Source organism: Panthera pardus, unplaced genomic scaffold (genome assembly GCF_024362965.1).
Source record: "Panthera pardus isolate Hobbes unplaced genomic scaffold, ASM2436296v1 HiC_scaffold_7, whole genome shotgun sequence".
NCBI lineage: Eukaryota > Metazoa > Chordata > Mammalia > Carnivora > Felidae > Panthera > Panthera pardus.
In genome coordinates this window covers 27,206,459-27,225,134 of record NW_026527002.1, presented here as the reverse complement: position 1 = coordinate 27,225,134, position 18,676 = coordinate 27,206,459, and the positions used below count along the sequence as shown (strand labels likewise).

Here is an 18,676-nt window from a genome sequence, read left to right as displayed (position 1 = left end):
GAATCATTATGTTGTACACCTAAAACGAATGTAACATTACGAATGTTACAACTATACAACAAATGTGTCAACTATACTCAAAAAAAATTAAAACTAGATAAATTCTTCAGCTATATCAGTAGTGTGAGATCTAGACTTTCAACTAATGGATACTTCTGTCATAGACCTTCGCAATATGGGGTCTGTCTTGGTCTTATAATTATCCTTAGAATCATGGGGACTGATCCATTCTTGCAACAAATTTTATTGCTTACATTCAAAGTGTCAGTTACAGTGCTGGATCCTGAGAATACAGAAGTCGACACACAAGGAAATATAAGGATAAAACACATTTTCTAACACATTAACTTTTCTCATTCATTCATCCATAAGTCATTCAACATGGGTCTTATATTGAGTACTGAGTACAGACCAGGTGATATGGTAAACGCTGAATATAACTGCGAATGAGATGGATAGGCCCTGATTTTGATGTCACTACTGTCTTTTGTCTTGCCATACAATGAGATATCTTTATTAAGTTTGCTTTAGGGTTTTATCTGAAATTGCTAATGAAAAATACAGTGGTTAGTGCAGTTTTGACATGCATAGGTAAATTCCCATGCCCCATTTTCCTCCCTTTTAACTCCCTAGGTACACTTACTTTTTGCCAAGACCAAAACTAAGTGTGCCCCAACAAGAACCTTCACACCATTGACTGCAGCTGTTCCTTACTTAGACTTGTTGTCATCATAGCCCTTAATTTTGATAAGTAACTAAAAGGTCATGAAGACAACCTAGAATATGATTTGTCTTAGGAGAAAGTAACAAAAAGATTAATCTGCTGCTCCACATGACTAACCTCCCAGGATTAAACCAGTCACCAAGATCACTATATGTACTAGGCAACAGTGAGCTAAAAATGGAAAAAAGCATCATACTGTTATTGTATTCATTTCCCTCCAAGGTACTCTCTGATAAACACCATAGGGAATTGCAGACAACTTCCTTGTATGTTATATATCCATCATTTTCCAAATAGTCATGTCTTATCCAGCCATCAGTATACTTTTTCTGAGGTGGTTGAATGTGAGACTAAGTGTTCCTACCTGATTGGAAACCTTCTTGTCCTTAATTCATTGGCTATACTTGATTTTTTTTCCCCTCTTGGGTCAAACTTTAAGACTTCTATCAGAAACTGCTCCTTTGGGGAAACCAGGCCTTCCAGAAACTCAGGAAACTAAAATGGAGACAGCAAGAGAAAGGGACATTTATTTTTACTTAGAGATCTCAATTTTTTAAAATTTTAAGTAAATGTCCAAATGTAGGGTTCCTAAGCAGTATAAACTTCTGCATTATAAGTTTATATCTAGTTTATAAGTTTGCTAACTCAGAAGTGAATATGACAAGGGTTTAGGTTGTATTTTGCCTTCAAGCCAAGCAAAAAGAAAGCCCCGTTATCCTTTGATCATTACAACACAAAAGGCAAAAAAGGCAAGTTTTCTGTTTCTGTAAAATTTACTTCCTTTCTTCAGTCTTCACCTAGATCTTTAGTAAACTATTACTTTGATTAAATTATTCATAAACATAGGAACTTAGAGAAGTATATTTCACAGAGACCTTTAATGTATAATATTCACTGCACACATGTACCATGAGCTCCTCTTTTCAAGCACTGATGGATACATAAGAGTGTGAATGTCTCTGGGTAGCACAAGGATGTGTCTTTTCTTGAGATGGGGAGATGGGGAGAGAATAAATCTGTTGAATGCTAGTCAGTGATTTAGAAAAAGAGATATTAGGGTAAAAGGAAAGGCTGGCTACAAGTGAAGCAATAAAGTCCTAAAGCTGTGCTTCCAAAATAATAATAGCAGTTTTCTGAGTAGTTGAGGAAGCAATCTCCACAAATTATAGTCACACCTGTTACAGACCATCTGCTGATAAATTCCAAAGCATCATTAATGGAAAACAAATGGCACTATCTAACTTACCTTCCCTTTATCCATTGACCATTCTCATAAATTATTTTTCTCTTCAAAGTTATGTTCTTTCCTATCTGTTTATAATAGGATCTAGGAAGAGTGACACATAATGTGCCATGCCTTGATACTTTTACAGTGAGACTCTGCAAGGACTAGTGAATCATTACGAGGCTATAAATTATTTGAGATTGAATTCCCTTAGAAGCAGAACTTGAAGAGAATTTGAATGCAAACTGTTTATCTGGGAGGTAGTCCCAGGAAACCCAGAAGTGGAGTGGGAACTGAGAATAGAGGCATGGGAGGAAGCCAGTAGTGGTGCTTTACTGAACAGATTACTCCTGGGGAGAACTGCTGTCAGTCCTTCAGGGGAGTTCTGTGAGACTACAGAGTGTGATTCAGTTACCCCAATAGTGGGTGAGAAACTGTCATTGGTTGAAAGCTACACCCACATACATCATCTCTTGGGCACTTCTGGCCTGTACAGGGTAGATAATTGCAGGTGATAGCATGATTCTATCAGTCTTTACTGCAATGATGAGTGCTGGGGAGCACCGACAGCATCTGATACAGTGGGGATGGGGATATTAATGACTAGCTTGAAAGTCCAAGTGGAAAACCTTAAGTTCTTGGGTTAATGGTTTTACTTTGAGGCATTTAAGCACTAATAGATCAACAATTTCCATTATTAAATCAAGTCTAAGATCTCAAGTCCCCAATCTTTTTGGAAAACTGGGTGTCTTTGATAGATATTTAAAAAGTGAATGATTAAGATTTCAAGTTGATCATTCATTCATTCAACAAGCATTTACCGAACACCTAAAATATGCCATAGGTATACTAGACACCAGTGTTACCATTATTAAAAGCATTATCTTACCATCTGGAATGCAATGCATTAGGACACCCAGATAAGTAAATCCATAATTATAACATAAATTATTACATCATGTTATAGGAAGACATAGCAGGACCATAATTCATGCTGTGGGCAGTGGTATGTGAGTATCAGCAGGGTTTATTGTAGAAGGCACTATGTGAGATGGATATGTAACATGAATGAGGAGTGGTTTTTGAGATAAAGAGGAGAGAAATTCATGGTAGCAAGAAAAAGAATAGTTAAGGATTAGACTAGAAAGGAATTACATATACAATCAGTATACTCACTGGAGTATAATAAGAACATGGAGAAAGAGTTAGAAACCAGATCACGAATGGTCCATGTAGTAGTGCCATGGTATGAATGTTTGTGTTCTCCCCAAATTCATGCGTTGAAATCCTAATCCCCAAATGTAATGGTATTAGTTGGTGGGGCCTTTGGGAGGTGATTAGGTCATGAGGGTGGAGCCCTCTTGAATGGGATTGGTGATTTTGTAAAAGAGACCCCACTGAGCTCCCTACCACTTTCTGCCACTTGATACAATGACAAATTTGTGACCCAGAAAAGGACCCTCACCCAGCCATGCTGCCCTGATTTTGGACTTCCAGACTCCAGAACAATAATTCCATTGTTCATAAGCCACCCACTCTGTAGTATTTTGTTATAGCAGTGCAAATAGACTAATACAGTTAGAATGCAAGATTTTATCCTAAGGAAGAGGTAAATGCACTGAAGGATTTTAACTGGAAAGTTAAAGTTAGAAGAGAGAGAAAAGTTGATTTTCATAACATAATCAGAAGTTTTTGTAAGAAAAATTTGCCTGTGTTTTCTTTCAGTGGCTGGATTGTTGGGGAAGGGTGATGGCAATTCTGGATATAGAAAGATTACTTAGTAGTCCATTGATATAAGTCAAACAAGAAAGTAAATATAGAATTTCTGAATTTGTGACTGACATTTCTTTCAGTACTTGAAAAATATTATGACAATGTTCTCGCTCCAAGCTTCAGATTAGAAATATTCTGGGGGCGCCTAGGTGGCTCTGTCAGTTAAGCATCCGACTTCAGCTCAGGTCATGATCTCATGGCTCATTGAGTTCAAGCTCTGCATCAGGCTCTGTGCTGACAGCTCAGACCCTGCAGCCTGCTTCAGATTCTGTGTCTCTCTCTCACTCTGTCCCTCCCCTGCTCACTTTCTCTCTCCTCTCTCTCTTAAGAATAAATAAAACATTGGCACAAAAACAGACACATACACCAATGGAATAGAATAGAAACCCCAGAACTAGACCCACAAACGTATGGCCAACTAATCTTTGACAAAGCAGGAAAGAATATCTAATGGAAAAAAGACAGTCTCTTTAACAAATGGTGCTGGGAGAACTGGACAGCAACATGCAGAGATTGAAACTAGACTACTTTCTCACACCATCCACAAAAATAAACTCAAAATGGATAAAGGACCTGAATGTGAGACAGGAAACCATCAAAACCCGAGAGGAGAAAGCAGGGAAAGACCTCTCTGACCTCAGCCGTAGCAATTTCTTACTTGACACATCCCCAAAGGCAAGGGAATTAAAAGCAAAAATGAACCACTGGGACCTTATGAAGATAAAAAGCTTCTGCACAGCAAAGGAAACAACCAACAAAACTAAAAGGCAACCAACGGAATGGGAAAAGATATCTGCAAATGACATATCGGACAAAGGGCTAGTATCCAAAATCTATAAAGAGCTCACCAAAGTCCACACCCGAAAAACAAATAACCCAGTGAAGAAATGGGCAGAAAACATGAATAGACACTTCTCTAAAGAAGACATCCGGATGGCCAACAGGCACATGAAAAGATGTTCAACGTCGCTCTTCATCAGGGAAATACAAATCAAAACCACACTCAGATATCACCTCACGCCAGTCAGAGTGGCCAAAATGAACAAATCAGGAGACTATAGATGCTGGAGAGGATGTGGAGAAACGGGAACCCCTTGCACTGTTGGTGGGAATGCAAATTGGTGCAGCCGCTCTGGAAAGCAGTGTGGAGGTTCCTCAGAAAATTAAAAATAGACCTACCCTAGGACCCAGCAATAGCACTGCTAGGAATTTACCCAAGGGATACAGGAGTACTGATGCATAGGGCCACTTGTACCCCAATGTTTATAGCAGCACTCTCAACAATAGCCAAATTATGGAAAGAGCCTAAATGTCCATCAACTGATGAATGGATAAAGAAATTGTGGTTTATATACACAATGGAGTACTACGTGGCAATGAGAAAGAATGAAATATGGCCCTTTGTAGCAACATGGATGGAACTGGAGAGTGTGATGCTAAGTGAAATAAGCCATACAGAGAAAGACAGATACCATATGGTTTCACTCTTATGTGGATCCTGAGAAACTTAACAGAAACCCATGGGGGAGGGGAAGGAAAAAAAAAAGAGGTTAGAGTGGGAGAGAGCCAAAGCATAAGAGACTTAAAAACTGAGAACAAACTGAGGGTTGATGGGGGGTGGGAGGGAGGCGAGGGTGGGTGATGGGCATTGAGGAGGGCACCTTTTGGGATGAGCACTGGGTGTTGTATGGAAACCAATTTGACAATAAACTTCATACATTGAAAAAAAAGAATAAATAAAACATTAAAAAAATATTAAAGAAATGTTCTGTCATTGGAACTGATGTTTCTCTGTAAGTAGTACATTGTTTCTCCTCGTCTGCTTTCAAGATTTTTTTGTCTTTATTTTTTCTAAGTTTAATAATGATGTGTCTTGGCAAGGATATCTTTGTGTTTATCCTATTTGGAGTTTCTCAGATTCTTGAATCTTCAGGTTTATGTCTTTTACAAATTTGGGTACCTTTTAGTCATTATTTCTTTGAATACTCTGTCAGTCCTACTTGCTCTCGTTTCCTTCTGGGACTTTGGTAATATGAATGTTAGCTCTTTTTTTTTTTTTAACATTTATTTTTGAGAGAGAGAGAGACAGAGAGAGACAGAGCATGAGTGGGGAAGGAGCAGAAAGAGGGAGACACAGAATCAAGAGCAGGCTCCAGGCTCTGAGCTGTCAGCACAGAGCCCACATGAGGCTCAAACCCACAAAACATTTAATCATGACCTGAGCCAAAGTAAGACACTTAATCGACTGAGCCACCATGTGCCCCGAGTGTTAGCTCTTTTTTTTTATTGCTCTACAGGTTCTTGAGATCCTTTTCCTTCTTCACCTCCATCTCCCAGTCTGGTTTTCTGTTTCTCAGATCTGATGAATTCTATTGATCTATCTTCAAGTTAATGATTCTAGACTTTGTCATCTCCACTCTAAAGCCTATCTAATAAGATTTTTATTTTGGTTATTGTATTTTTCAGTTTTATCATTTTCATTTGTTTTTATTGTTATAATTTCCACTTCTTTGCTTACATTTTCTATTTTTTCCCCATTTGTTTCAAGGAATACATAATTGCTTACTGGAAGCATTTACATGATAGCTTATTTGAAATCCTTTTTAGATAATTCCAACACCTGATTTATCTTGGTGTTGGTGCATGTTGTTTGTATTTTTTCATTTGTTTTGTGATTTCCTGGTTCTTGGCCTGATGAGTAATTTTCAATTATATTTGAACATTTTGAGTATTTTATGAATCTGAATCTTATTTAATCTTATTATTATTATTTTAAGCAGCAAGATCCCTATATTGAGATGTGGCATGAAGACTGGGGTGGGAATACGTAGGTACAGCTTTCCACTGGGCCCTATTGACAATACTTCAGCAAAAGTGGGCACTGATTCACATGGTTCACTGCAGACAGATGTGATAGAAATTCAGCTCTCCTCTCTCCTCCTGCCCTGCTGATACCTGTCCCCCACCACCCCAAAGTAGGACCATTCATTGCATCATATTTCCTATAAGTGGGATGGAGGTTCAGCTCCCCAGCAGGTCCCCTGACATTAGGGGAGGTGGAAGGGAAGTGTTAATTGTCTTTCTTCACACCATCTCTTTCCATTGATGCTGGTTGTGGGCAAAGGCTCAGCTCTCTGCTGACACCAGGGTGGGAAGAGAACCAGCCCTGCTTTGTGCCACCTCATTCTATCTTAGTGCTTTAGGAAGAGAATAGGCATTCTGCACCCTACTGGGTCTTACTGACACCAGGTGACAAGGTGGTGTCACCCTGTCAAAGTAGAGTGTCAAAGTAGAGTGTCTATTAGCTTCAACTTGCAACATCCTATTATTGATTTCAAGTAGAGGTGGAGGCTAAGCTCCCAAACTGGACCCTAAGACTGTGTGAGGGCAGTCCAGTGTTAACTAGCCTTGTCAGGCCACCTTCTTAAGTCTCTTTGCTGATTGATAGGGGTGGAGGCTCAGCTCACTGCTGGGCCACACTGAAGTAGCCTGGTAGGAGAACCAGAGTGCTGCCTGCTTTTGGAGGGCAAGAGTGGGATGGTATTGAAAATCAGGTCCTCGCTTGGTCCCACGAAAACCAGGGGGCATAGGTGGTGAATTCAACTTTTCCATTGGTATTTGGCTTGAGCAGTGCATGTATTACCAAAATGATTTTCTGGTGTTAGCAACCCTTTTCCTCAGACTTTGGCTCGGTAGACCAGATTTTCCTTGAGACTTTTTTACGTCTCTTGTTCTGTTGGTGGTTATGGGTCAGAGGTTCCTGCAGTGTCCTCTGCAGGATATATAGGGAGCAATAGGAAACAGGGAAGTCATTGCCATATCATTCCTCAAGTCCTAAGGTTCCTAGTAAGTCCACCTTATTTCCATCTTTAAGTGTCTTCCTATGCTTGTTTTTTATGCTGTTCAGGGTTTTAGTTTTAAGTGTGAGGACCTGGGAGAAATGGGCTACCCCATCTTATTGGAAGCAGATGTCAGGTAGTCTATTGATGTTGAAAATGTGGATTTTCATACATTTAAAAGTCAAGTGTTTTGTTGGATTTGAAATTTAAAAATAAGCAAGGAATGAGGCAAGAATGATCTATGTGGTAATAGATCAGAGATGGAAACTTCAATATACATTCATGTTTCACTTAATATTGACACACATGATTATGTACAGAAATGTTTATAGATAGGTGTATATACATGGCTAGTATACACACATCTTTCTCTTTGCTCAGTCAGACCTAGAAGCAATGACACCCTAGCAGGAATGAGCATACCTCCCCCCAGATCTTAGTGTCTAATACCATTCCCCAATAAAAGGATCTAGGGCTCCTTGGAAAAATGGCTGATTCTCAGACTGGGACAGTAAATATAAAAGATGAGCCTAGACCCTCTTTCAAGAAACAATGAAGTAGTAAAAAATACAGACGTATATGGATGGGGACATAGCAAAGTCGCACAAGAGCCAACTGAAAGTGTTCAGATTGGTCACAACCAGAACAATTTCAGCAATAAAGTAGCATTACATTATAACCCAAAGTATAAAATAAAAATCCATGAGTTCTTACTGATAAAAATGAATAATGGAATGCATAATTAAATGGGGGAAAACAGATAAATCTCCAATGCAAAATTCCAAATAGTTTATGCAGATACTCCACCTTAAGCATAACTCCTCACTCCTTAGTTGTGGGCTGAGCATAATGATGTTCTTCCAACATGTACAATATGGAATTGGGGAAAAGAGTAACTTTACCTGAAAAATACTACCTCATACTACGCTACCTTTATATGACTAATATGTACCATGGGCATGATTCCACTTCAAAGGGCAGAGATTATCATAAACATTGATTGTAAGCAATGTCTAAAGTACAGTGAAATTTAGAGTACATAATGTCATTGAACGTGATTCTACCTCTAATATGGCTAATCTCAGATTATTTTTATTGGTGAAAAATACAAAAATCATCAGGGAATGTTATGCTTAACTTTTAAGAACAATTAAGGTATGTTATTTAGCAAATTCTCCTTCATGCTTTTGAAAACAGGGCAGTTCTTCTACTCTGACACTGGGCACAAAAGTGAGTTTGCCATTTTTTTTCCATTGACCCCTTTCTCACCTTTTCCCCTGTGTTATATTTGTTCTACTTTCTCAAGAACTAGTATTTATTCTCATTGATATAATGATATAATTTATATAATAAATGCACTCATTTATTCATTCAATTATTTATTAAATGAATCTTTACTGAACACCTACATAAGGCAAAAAAAAAAAAAAAAGGCAGAAAACTAATCTGGGTTGCACTGAAAAATAATCAACTCAGTTAAAATCTTTGCTAATAACAAGTGTTACTCAATTTACTGGAAATTACATTTCATTATGGGGGCTCACAGACTCAGGGAAAAGCAAAACCTAAATAATAAAAAAGTAATAAAAATCCTATCCATATATTGAGTGCCTGCTTTGTATCTGACTCTGTAAAAGAAACTCTAAAATGATTAGGGATGTTTTGAGGATTGTCTGTTATAATTGGAATCTCCATTTTATAGATAAAAATAAAAAGACTCACAGATTAGGTTACTCACCTATAATGAAATGGCCCAGAAACAGCACAACTGGAATTAGAACTTTAGATTTTATGATGCCACAGCCTATGCTTCTAATCACAATGTGTGTGTGTGTGTGTGTGTGTGTGTGTGTGTGAGAGAGAGAGAGAGAGAGAGAGAGAGAGAGGAAGTGGGAGAGAGAGAGAGAGTAATAGGGAACTTCTGAGAAATGGTGAGTACTGCCAGGTATCCATCAATAATTTAGGAGCTCCTAACTATGGAAATAATTGTTAATCATAAGGCTGAACTAAGGATCTCTCACTTTTGAACTAAGAGCTTAAAAGGTTTCCATAAGTTGAGTTGAAATTTTACACTTACATAAGATACTTATTGCAGACAGTCAAAGTATAATTCAGTAACTGAAGAGCTCTGAAAATACTGGAGGCATTCATATCAGTGCGGTTTCATAATGTGGATAATAGAGGATTTAAGAAATTGGCAGATGTACCTGGAAGACTCATTTGTTTCCATTTCTGTGAAGATAAGTGAATAAAAATAAGAAAAGTAGAAATGAATGGCTAGCAATTTTAAGTAGTTTTCTTAATCTCCATACTAGGAGAGACTAAGCAAAAAAAAAAAAAAAAAAAAAAGATCTTGAAATGATATTTTTGAAGCACTTACAATTGCATCTGGTCTTTTTATATCAAATAACTTGGAATATGAACTATAAAATAAATCTAATCCCTGATGATAGAATTGTTGACTTGATCTGAAAGTATGAAATGTAACATGATGTGGTAATCAGAAAGTCTTAAGAAAAGTGGTAGAAAATTCCTCACTGCTTCTCTTAAAAAGTAAAATTATAAAAAGAACCATGTTAAATATTATTTTGAAACAAAAACAAAATTCTCATACTGTTACAGAATTTTAAAATTTTTATTTTGGTTTAATTTATAATAAATATTCATATATTTACATAGTTGTCACAAGGTAAACATGATTTTGAAATCAGATTTCTTCATTAAGCATTCTATTTTGCTGCATTTTCTTGTAATTATAATAATGAATTTTCTACTAAGGAGATATAACTAACTAAAATATTTTCTTATTGTTGACTATTAAAGATGTTTCAAATTTTTTGTTATTAGGTATGACCTGACAATGAACACCTTTATATAATAATTTTCTAAATATCAATTATTTATTAAAGCTTCCAGACTTAGAATTATTATGTAAAACCTATGACCTTTTCATCTTGTGAGATATTGCCAAATTACTTTTCAAAAGATGAAATCAAATTATATTACCAAGATCTTTGTCAACACAAAATATATATAAAATTTTTTATTTTGTTATATTAATAAACTGAAACCTCACATTCCATTTCTTTGAATTTTCACACAACTATTGAGGTTGAATATCACATACATATTTCAAATACTAATCATGTTTTCTCTCTTTTTTTTAAGTTTATTTATTTTGAGAGCAAGAGAGCATGAGTGGGGAAAGGGCAGAGAGAGAGGCAGACAGAGAGAATCCCAAGCAGACCCAGCACTGTCAGTGAAGGGCCGAATCTGGGGCTCGAACTCATGAACCTCGAGACCATGACCTGAGCTGAAGTCACATGTTTAACCAACTGAGCCACCAGGTACCCCATAATTGTATTTTCTCTTCACTGCCATCTTTAACTTTTCTACCTCTTCATAACTTATAGCCAGGTAGTTGGAGAGAAAAATTACATGGCAAAGGCAAATTGGTATTCCAATAAATTAAAGATTACCAATTTCAAATGGGGTTTTCAAGACTGGAAATATGGCTCTGACTTACTAGTAAGTTCTTTTTAATTGTCCTTAAAGGACTAATTTTTTTTTTTTTTACAAATCTTCCCCAGTCTCCTGAAATTTCCCTCTATCCTCTCTATCTCCCTTGTTCTTAGGAGATGAGTTGTCTCATATCTCATTAAGAATATAGAAGTCACTGGGGCACCTGGGTGGCTCAGTCGGTTAAGCATCTGACTTCGGCTCAGATCATTATCTCCTGGTTCCTAAATTGGAGCTCCACATCAGGCTCCATGCTGACAGCTCAGAGCCTGGAGCCTGCTTCGGATTCTGTGTCTCTCTCTCTCTTTGACCCTTCTCTGCTCGCACTCTGTCTCTCTTTCTCAAAAATAAATAAACATTTAAAAACATACTAAAAAAAAAGAAAATAGAAGTCAGTAAATAACTCACTGTCGAATCCATTAATTCATTAGCATTCGTACAGATCTTTGTATTCCTTTTTGTTGTAAGAGTTAAAGTAAAAAGCCATTTTCACTATACATAGCGGGTATTCCATTTTCTCTCATCTTCTCAAGTACTTTGCAGCACTGCATTTTCCACAACTTGAAAACTCCTTACGAATTATTCCCATCAAAATTCAACTTCTAGACTAAGTAACTCCTACTTAAAATGTTAAAAAATATACTCAACATCTTCTCTTGATCCCTGCCTATCTTCCTTATCTAATTCATGGCTGAGCTTTTCAAAAGTATCTTCATATACTGTTCCCATTTCTTCACATCCCATTTATTCTATAATTTAGTTCCATCTGGCTTCTCTCACCCCAACCTCTTTGCCCACTGCCTTGAAATTTTACTTATAAATGTCACCAGCTATCTCCATGTCAACACAACCAATGGACAGTTTTGGTCCTCATATTTCTAGGCTCTTTCTTCCTTAAAAAAGAAAACAAAAGCAAAAAACTTTGTTTTTATGCTTCTATGCTTTTATACCCTCTTAATCTTCTATCTCGGTATATTTTAGTGGCTCCCCTTCTTTAATCTCATATCTAAATATTCTATTAGTTTTAGTTATCTTCATGCAATATACAACTAATGAGGGATTGTTCTCAACATTTAGTTTTCATAATAATGCTAATAGCAGTAATCAATACTTCTATAATGCTTCCATGAGCCAGACACTATTTTAAGACAGTTTTATATATATATATATATGTATATATGTATGTATATATATATGTATATGTACATGTACATATATATACATATACTGTTACATACAAATTTATATAGTAAATTATATACAAATCTATATAATTTATACATATTTATATACTGTTATATATATATACCATTATATATATTTATATACATTATATACATTATACACATTATATATGAGTTTACCCTCCTCATAAACCTATGAGGTAAGTCTTATTATTATTCCATATTACAAATAAAGAAACAGGCACTGAGCGGTTAAGTATGATTACCCAGTGTCACATGAGCAGTAATTGGTGACGTCCTGAATTGAGTTAATGCTGGGTAAGTTAAAGAGTTTAGAGAAGGCAAGTTAAATGATGTCTCATGGATTGGCCTTAAAATGAGCAAAATTTAATTAATGACATATAAAGTACCAGAAAGCAATGAATGGAACATTTTTACTGAATGCAAACTACTAAGTCATAAATCAGTAACTAAGTGTGATTGATTCTTATTGAATGAAATTATTTCTCTGTTCTTTTGAAAGAGAAATATTCTTATTCTATTGTTTCACATTTTTTTCATTCATTCACATATTTGCTCATTTATTAAACACACATTTCCTAAGCACTTTCCATGCCCCAGTCTCTGTTGAAAGCCTCAGAGGATTCAATGGTGAAGGAGAAAGCACCAAGTCCTTGCTCTTAATCAAATGCCCCAGAGGTGGGGGAAGAAGAGTAAACACATTGATAAATTTCATATAAGTGACAGAAATATAACTGGATAATGGGATAGAGAGGCACTGAAGAGGCAGGTATCTGGCCAAAACAATAGTGGCCCTTTGAATTGAAATGTTAATGATTAGAGGGATAATGGTCTAGGTACAAGTACCAGCAAATGCAAACCTGTGAGGAAAATGTGCCTGGAACCAGGTGAAGGTTGAGGAACGGTAACAAAAGTGGCCAGAGCATACAGTGCTCCTAAGCCTCACTCAATGGTTTATATTTTTCTCTTCACAGTAGATAGTTGTTAGAGGTAAGAAGCAGGCAGTGATATCATCTGATTTGTGTTTTTTAAAAGATTACCTTGACTGTTGAGTCTACTACAAAAACAGAATAGCTGTGCCTCTATGAGGTGTGGATAATAAATTTTAAAAATCCCCAATGACTCATAAATGGTTCATTAATTATCACCATTAGTCTCAACTATATTGCATTAATATAAGCTTGGTGACTCTGTGGACCTGGGGCATGATAAGTTAGGGAACCCAACTATTTTCAAATAATGTGATTTGAAAAATTCTCAAACTTGTTGAGGTTCAGGAATATCATTTTATTGATCGGGGCTGGATGAGAGGTCTAGAGTAAGAAAAGAGCACATGCCAGTTCTCTTCCTCTGTCTATTCTTCCTTTCTGTGGGAGAAGTGGTGGGAGGGATGTGGATGCAACACTTAAATTTCAGAACTAGTTCGATTTCATTAAGTATTTGCTAAAAAACTACTATATGTTAGGCACTAGCTGAGACTGGGAATACAGAGTGAATAGTAATAAGAGCAGCTATTACTAATAAGAGCAAGGCACTGTGCTAATGCATAACATGTACCATCTCATGTTATATTAATTTACACATTAACTCTATGCAGTAGGTGCATTTATTATCCCATTTGCCACATAAGAAGTCTGATACTTTTAAGGGCTTCAAGGTTACATAGCTAGTCAGGGGTGTAGGCAGTCAGTAGATCACTTTCTTTTTTTTTTTTTTTTTTTTTTTTTTTAATTTTATTCTTACATGTATTTATTTTTGAGAGACAGAGAGAGGCAGACTGCAAGTTGGGGGGGGGGGGGCAGAGAGAGAGGGAGATACAGAATCTGAAGCAGGCTCAAGGCTCCGAGCTGTCAGCACAGACATGGGGCTCAAACTCACGAACCATGAGATCATGACCTGAGCTGAAGTCGGACGCTTCACCGACTGAGCCACCCAGGTGCCCCAGATCACCAACTTTCTTAACCATTACGCTGTATTGTCTTCAAGGACCCTACTGAGAAGTACAAAATTTTACATATAATTCAAAATTATACATAAGACCACCTGGTACAAAGTAACTGCTTGAAAAGGCTTGCGTTTACGAAAGATGCACTTGGAGAGAAGACTGTGAGAAAGGATCACAAAAATGCACTCTCTGTACTAAGGGGCAACAAAAGTGAGAAAGAACTAGCCCAGGGCACCAGGGTAGGCTAACAGTATGATGTTTGGGACCGAGAGACAGTGTTTCTCTCTTCTTTTTCCCTCACAATTTTTAAATTATATCTACTTCACAATAAGAAAGAAGACACAGCATAGTGGGCAGTTTGTGGACACAGCTTGGATCCTGACAGATGTAGAGTATATAGTACAACACTGGCACCAAGTATAGTTTAAAACACTCATTTTTTTTTTAGCCTTGAAGCAAAATAGCTTTCTGATATGTATAATTTAGGAAAGTCTTGAGAGAAAATATTGAAAGCATACTATCTCAGAGGAAAGTGATTTTGCAAAAGCTCTACCAGCAGAAGCAACTCTAAACCCACCAATCATTTAGTGAGCTTTGTACTGTTATATCATCCCATGTGTTGTTTCTTTATGCATTTTTTCTAGAAGAATGCTCATAAGAGTTCATCAATTCTCAGAAATAAAGATCCACACTGATGGCAGAAAAGAGCTTTGCTCTGGAATTAGATCAGTTTAGGTTTTGCTGCTTACTAGAATTAGGTAACATTCTTAATCTTTCTGAGCCTGTTTCCTATATGCAAACAGGGATAACACTATTATAGAAGGATGTGGTTAAATTAAATGATGTACATAACCTTCAATACTATGAGAATATGCCTAGTAAATGTTAAGTGATGAGCCAGTATTCTGCTTCCTTGAAATGAATGAAATCTGTTTTCATGCTCTTCATATGATTTCTTAGTTAATGGTCTAAATATCAAGGCAACGTGTAGTTAAAAATTATTTTTGTTCTGTCACTGCCCATCTCCACTTCCAGTACATTCTCCTTGATAAATCATATCTCCATGCCAGTAATATTTATCACTTAAGCTATTACTGTTGGTATGTATTAAGATATTTCAATGTGAGATAAGTTATTACTCAAAGGGATGGCTAAGCTAGCTTTTTCTTGATTCCAATGGATAAAAATATATCTTATTCAGAACTTTCAAAGAAGAGAGCCAGTGATTCAAGATGCGGGTAGGAAAACTATTTTCTTTTCTTTCCTTTTCTTTCTTTCTTTCTTTCTTTCTTTCTTTCTTTCTTTCTTTCTTTCTCTTTCTTTCTTTCTCCCTTTCTTTCTCTTTCTTTCTTTCTTTCTTTCTTTCTTTCTTTCTTTCTTTCTCTTTCTTTCTTTCTTTCTTTCTTTCTTTCTTTCTTTCTTTCTTTCTTTCCAAAGAATGTTATTTTCTTTTGCTTTGGTGGGGAAAAAAGACAGATTATAGTTAATTTACAATATAGTTATATTTATAATATATACACTAATTGTCAGTTTATATAGTTCATAGTCTAATTTACATTTGGTTAGCAAAAAGAAGTGTCATAAATTTACAATGATAAATCAGTTTTCTTTAAGCAGTAATGCAGATTTGGAGATATTTTCTGAAAGTGCCAAAAGGAAGCACTGTTTTTCTTTCAAGTCCGTAGACTCTGCTAGTTGTAAAGGCTAGTAAGTCTCAAATGCAAATAAAATCAGCATTCCACATGTGGCAACCAGGAAATGATTTGTGTACCAGCTATTTTAACAAAAAAGGCTTGCAAACACAGTAAATGAGTAGTGAAAGTCAAAATGATGCCAAATATGTGTGAAAGCAGAGAATTATAAATTTTTTTGGGCAGATTAATTATAATATTCCTTCAGAAAGATTCATGTAATGTTATTTAAATGGAGAACACAGTCAGATGATCTAGATTATCAAGCTGATACTATAATACTACCAAAATTCTTTGTGTGATAATATATGTTGTAGGGATAAATAGAATTTTATGGGAAGAACTAATTAAATGAATAATAAATTTCATTTATACTTTGGCATAAATATATCAAGTTGGGTTTTCTTGACTAGATGAATAGTAACTATGGATAAAAGGAAACTGTGTTTGTTGTTGCTGTTGTTTGTTTTTCCAGAGTGTAAAACACTTTAAAAAGGAGGGTGGGGAGGTGGGGTTGTATTTATGGATTTGGGAAAATGGCTCCATGGACTCTACCTCTGTGATATAAACATTTATTCTAGAGCTGAAAGAGAGTTTGGATTAGTTATTTCAACACATCTAAAAAACAGTCATGTTTAAACACTAGGATATGAAGAGATACCAGTTTATATATTTTTTCAAACTGTAAGAAGAAACCTCCTTTCAGTTTTCATCGGAACCCCACAGGGTTCACAGTTCTTCTGTATTTATTTATTTATTTTTGAGAGAGAGAGAGAGAGAGAGAGAGAGAGAGAGAGAGAGAGAGAACATGCAAGTGGGTTAGGACCAGAGAGAGAGAGAGAGAGAGAGAGAGAGAGAGAATCCCAAGCAGGCGCCTCACTGTCAGTATAGAAAAGCGGGGTTCGAAATCACGAACCATGAGATCATGACCTGAGCTGAAGTCAGATGCTTAACCAACTGAGCCACCCAGGCACCCCTTAGGGTTCACAGTTCTTAAAGCAGTACAATGCTTACATGAGTGCTTTCTCCTGCTGTGAATAGCTTTCCAGTCTTCTCACCAGTTCTCATCCCTTCTCTTAGTGTCTTGGTCAGAATTCAAAATTCAACCCAGGAAATTTGTTCCCAGTTTCACTGCTGGTACCTGATCATGTTATTTCAATCACCTTAGCACATTTATACCATCTACTTCCTAGAAGAGGTAGTATACATGTGAGATTTAAATAAAAGAATGCCCATAAAGTGTGTAATGCTTAGCTTCTATCACAATATGAATATTTAGTAGTTGCTAGCTAGCATTATTATTACACCATTTACATGAAAACAAGAGGGGCCTGGGTGGCTCAGTCCATTAAGCACCAGACTTTGGCTCAGGTCAAGATCTCGCGGTTGGTGGGTTGGAGCCCTGCAGTGGGCTCTGTGCTGACAGCTCAGAGCCTGGAGCCTGCTTCAGATGCTGTGTCTCCCTCTCTCTCTACCCCTCCCCTGCTCATTCTCTGTCTCTCAAAAATGAATAAACAAAAAAAAAAAAAAAAAAGAAAAAGAAAAAGACAACTAATTTGTACTAGTTGCTTTTTGATTTTAGATTTCTTTCACACATCTGTGTTCTTCCTCTCCAAATGGGATAAAGGAAATAAATAGACATTTATTGATTATCTACAATGAGAGGCAGTGCAGGGTATAGAATTAGTGATTCTCAAGTTGAAACGGACCTGGATTTCAATTCCATCCCTGTGATTTACTTGGACTTCTGTTTAACTTACTGTTAAATGGAGATTGTAAGGGACATTGCAAGGATTAAAAATAATTATAGGGGTGCCTAGCTATCTCAGTCAGTAAAGCACGTGACTCTTGATCTTGAGGTTGTGAGTCCACGCTCCATGCTGGGTGTAGAGATTACTTAAAAATAAAATCACATAAAAATAATAATAATCATTATAATAGTATTTGGATTCAGAGGAGTATTCAATACCTTATTTAATGTAAACTATTATATAGTAGTTGATTGAGTTTTGAGAATCTGATAACAGCTATGTATTCCTTCCCTAAAAGTAAACAAATAACCCTTCACAGCATTTTACATGTAATTCCAGGAATTTGTTAATATAAAAACCAATCAAAACCCTTAGTTGGCACAAACAACTCAGTAAAATTGTTACAGGGGAAAGAATTGCAGTTCTTCTTAAAATACAGACTACCATCCTGGAGAAAGACAAGCAGTATTTTAATGTGCTCAAAATTTGGATCAAAACTGTGAGCTTACAGAATGGTATCTCCACCAGGTCGTGAGTTGACCAGGATTGAAATTCCTGACATGATTGTCCCCATCACAGGCTTGAAAACCTGGCACGTGACCAAGTGCAACCTGGAGCTGAAGAGCTTTAGTCACTTGTCTATAAAACGTGTATGTTAATACCATTATAACAATGGCATTAAGATTAAGTAGTAGAGCACAAGAAAACTCTCCTAGCACCGGGCAGCCCAGAAAGAAATCTTTCAGCTCTTTCATTTCTCTTTTTCCTTCTTGCTTTACTCATTTCCTTCCTTGCCCTGAGTTCTCATTTTGTTTCATGTTCTAAAATGGCGAAGTCATTGTAATGCTTTTACTCCAATAATGTCATATAACTTCTAGCTTAATAAACAAAGAAAGCCTAAGAAATAATTGAGGTAAATTACTTCAGTTTATTACCCTCATTTGTCCAGAAATGTATCTCTTTGATTCTCCTTTACTATTCGTTGTTCATCATCCATGGGCACA

The 18,676-nt window shown here is 36.4% G+C and overlaps 1 protein-coding gene across 2 annotated transcripts in view; it reads right to left on the bottom strand.

Annotated features, from left to right (window-relative positions):
- The window catches only part of PKIA (cAMP-dependent protein kinase inhibitor alpha), a 94,572-nt gene that overhangs the window by 35,212 nt on the left and 40,684 nt on the right, over positions 1-18,676 (bottom strand). The window contains exon 2 of one of the 2 annotated variants that reach the window (XM_019453327.2): positions 1,089-1,219. The exons of the other annotated variant lie outside the window; for it this stretch is intronic. The gene's annotated coding sequence lies outside the window, so the exon portion shown is untranslated. The remainder of the gene's footprint in view (positions 1-1,088; positions 1,220-18,676) is intronic. 2 annotated transcript variants of the gene reach the window in all.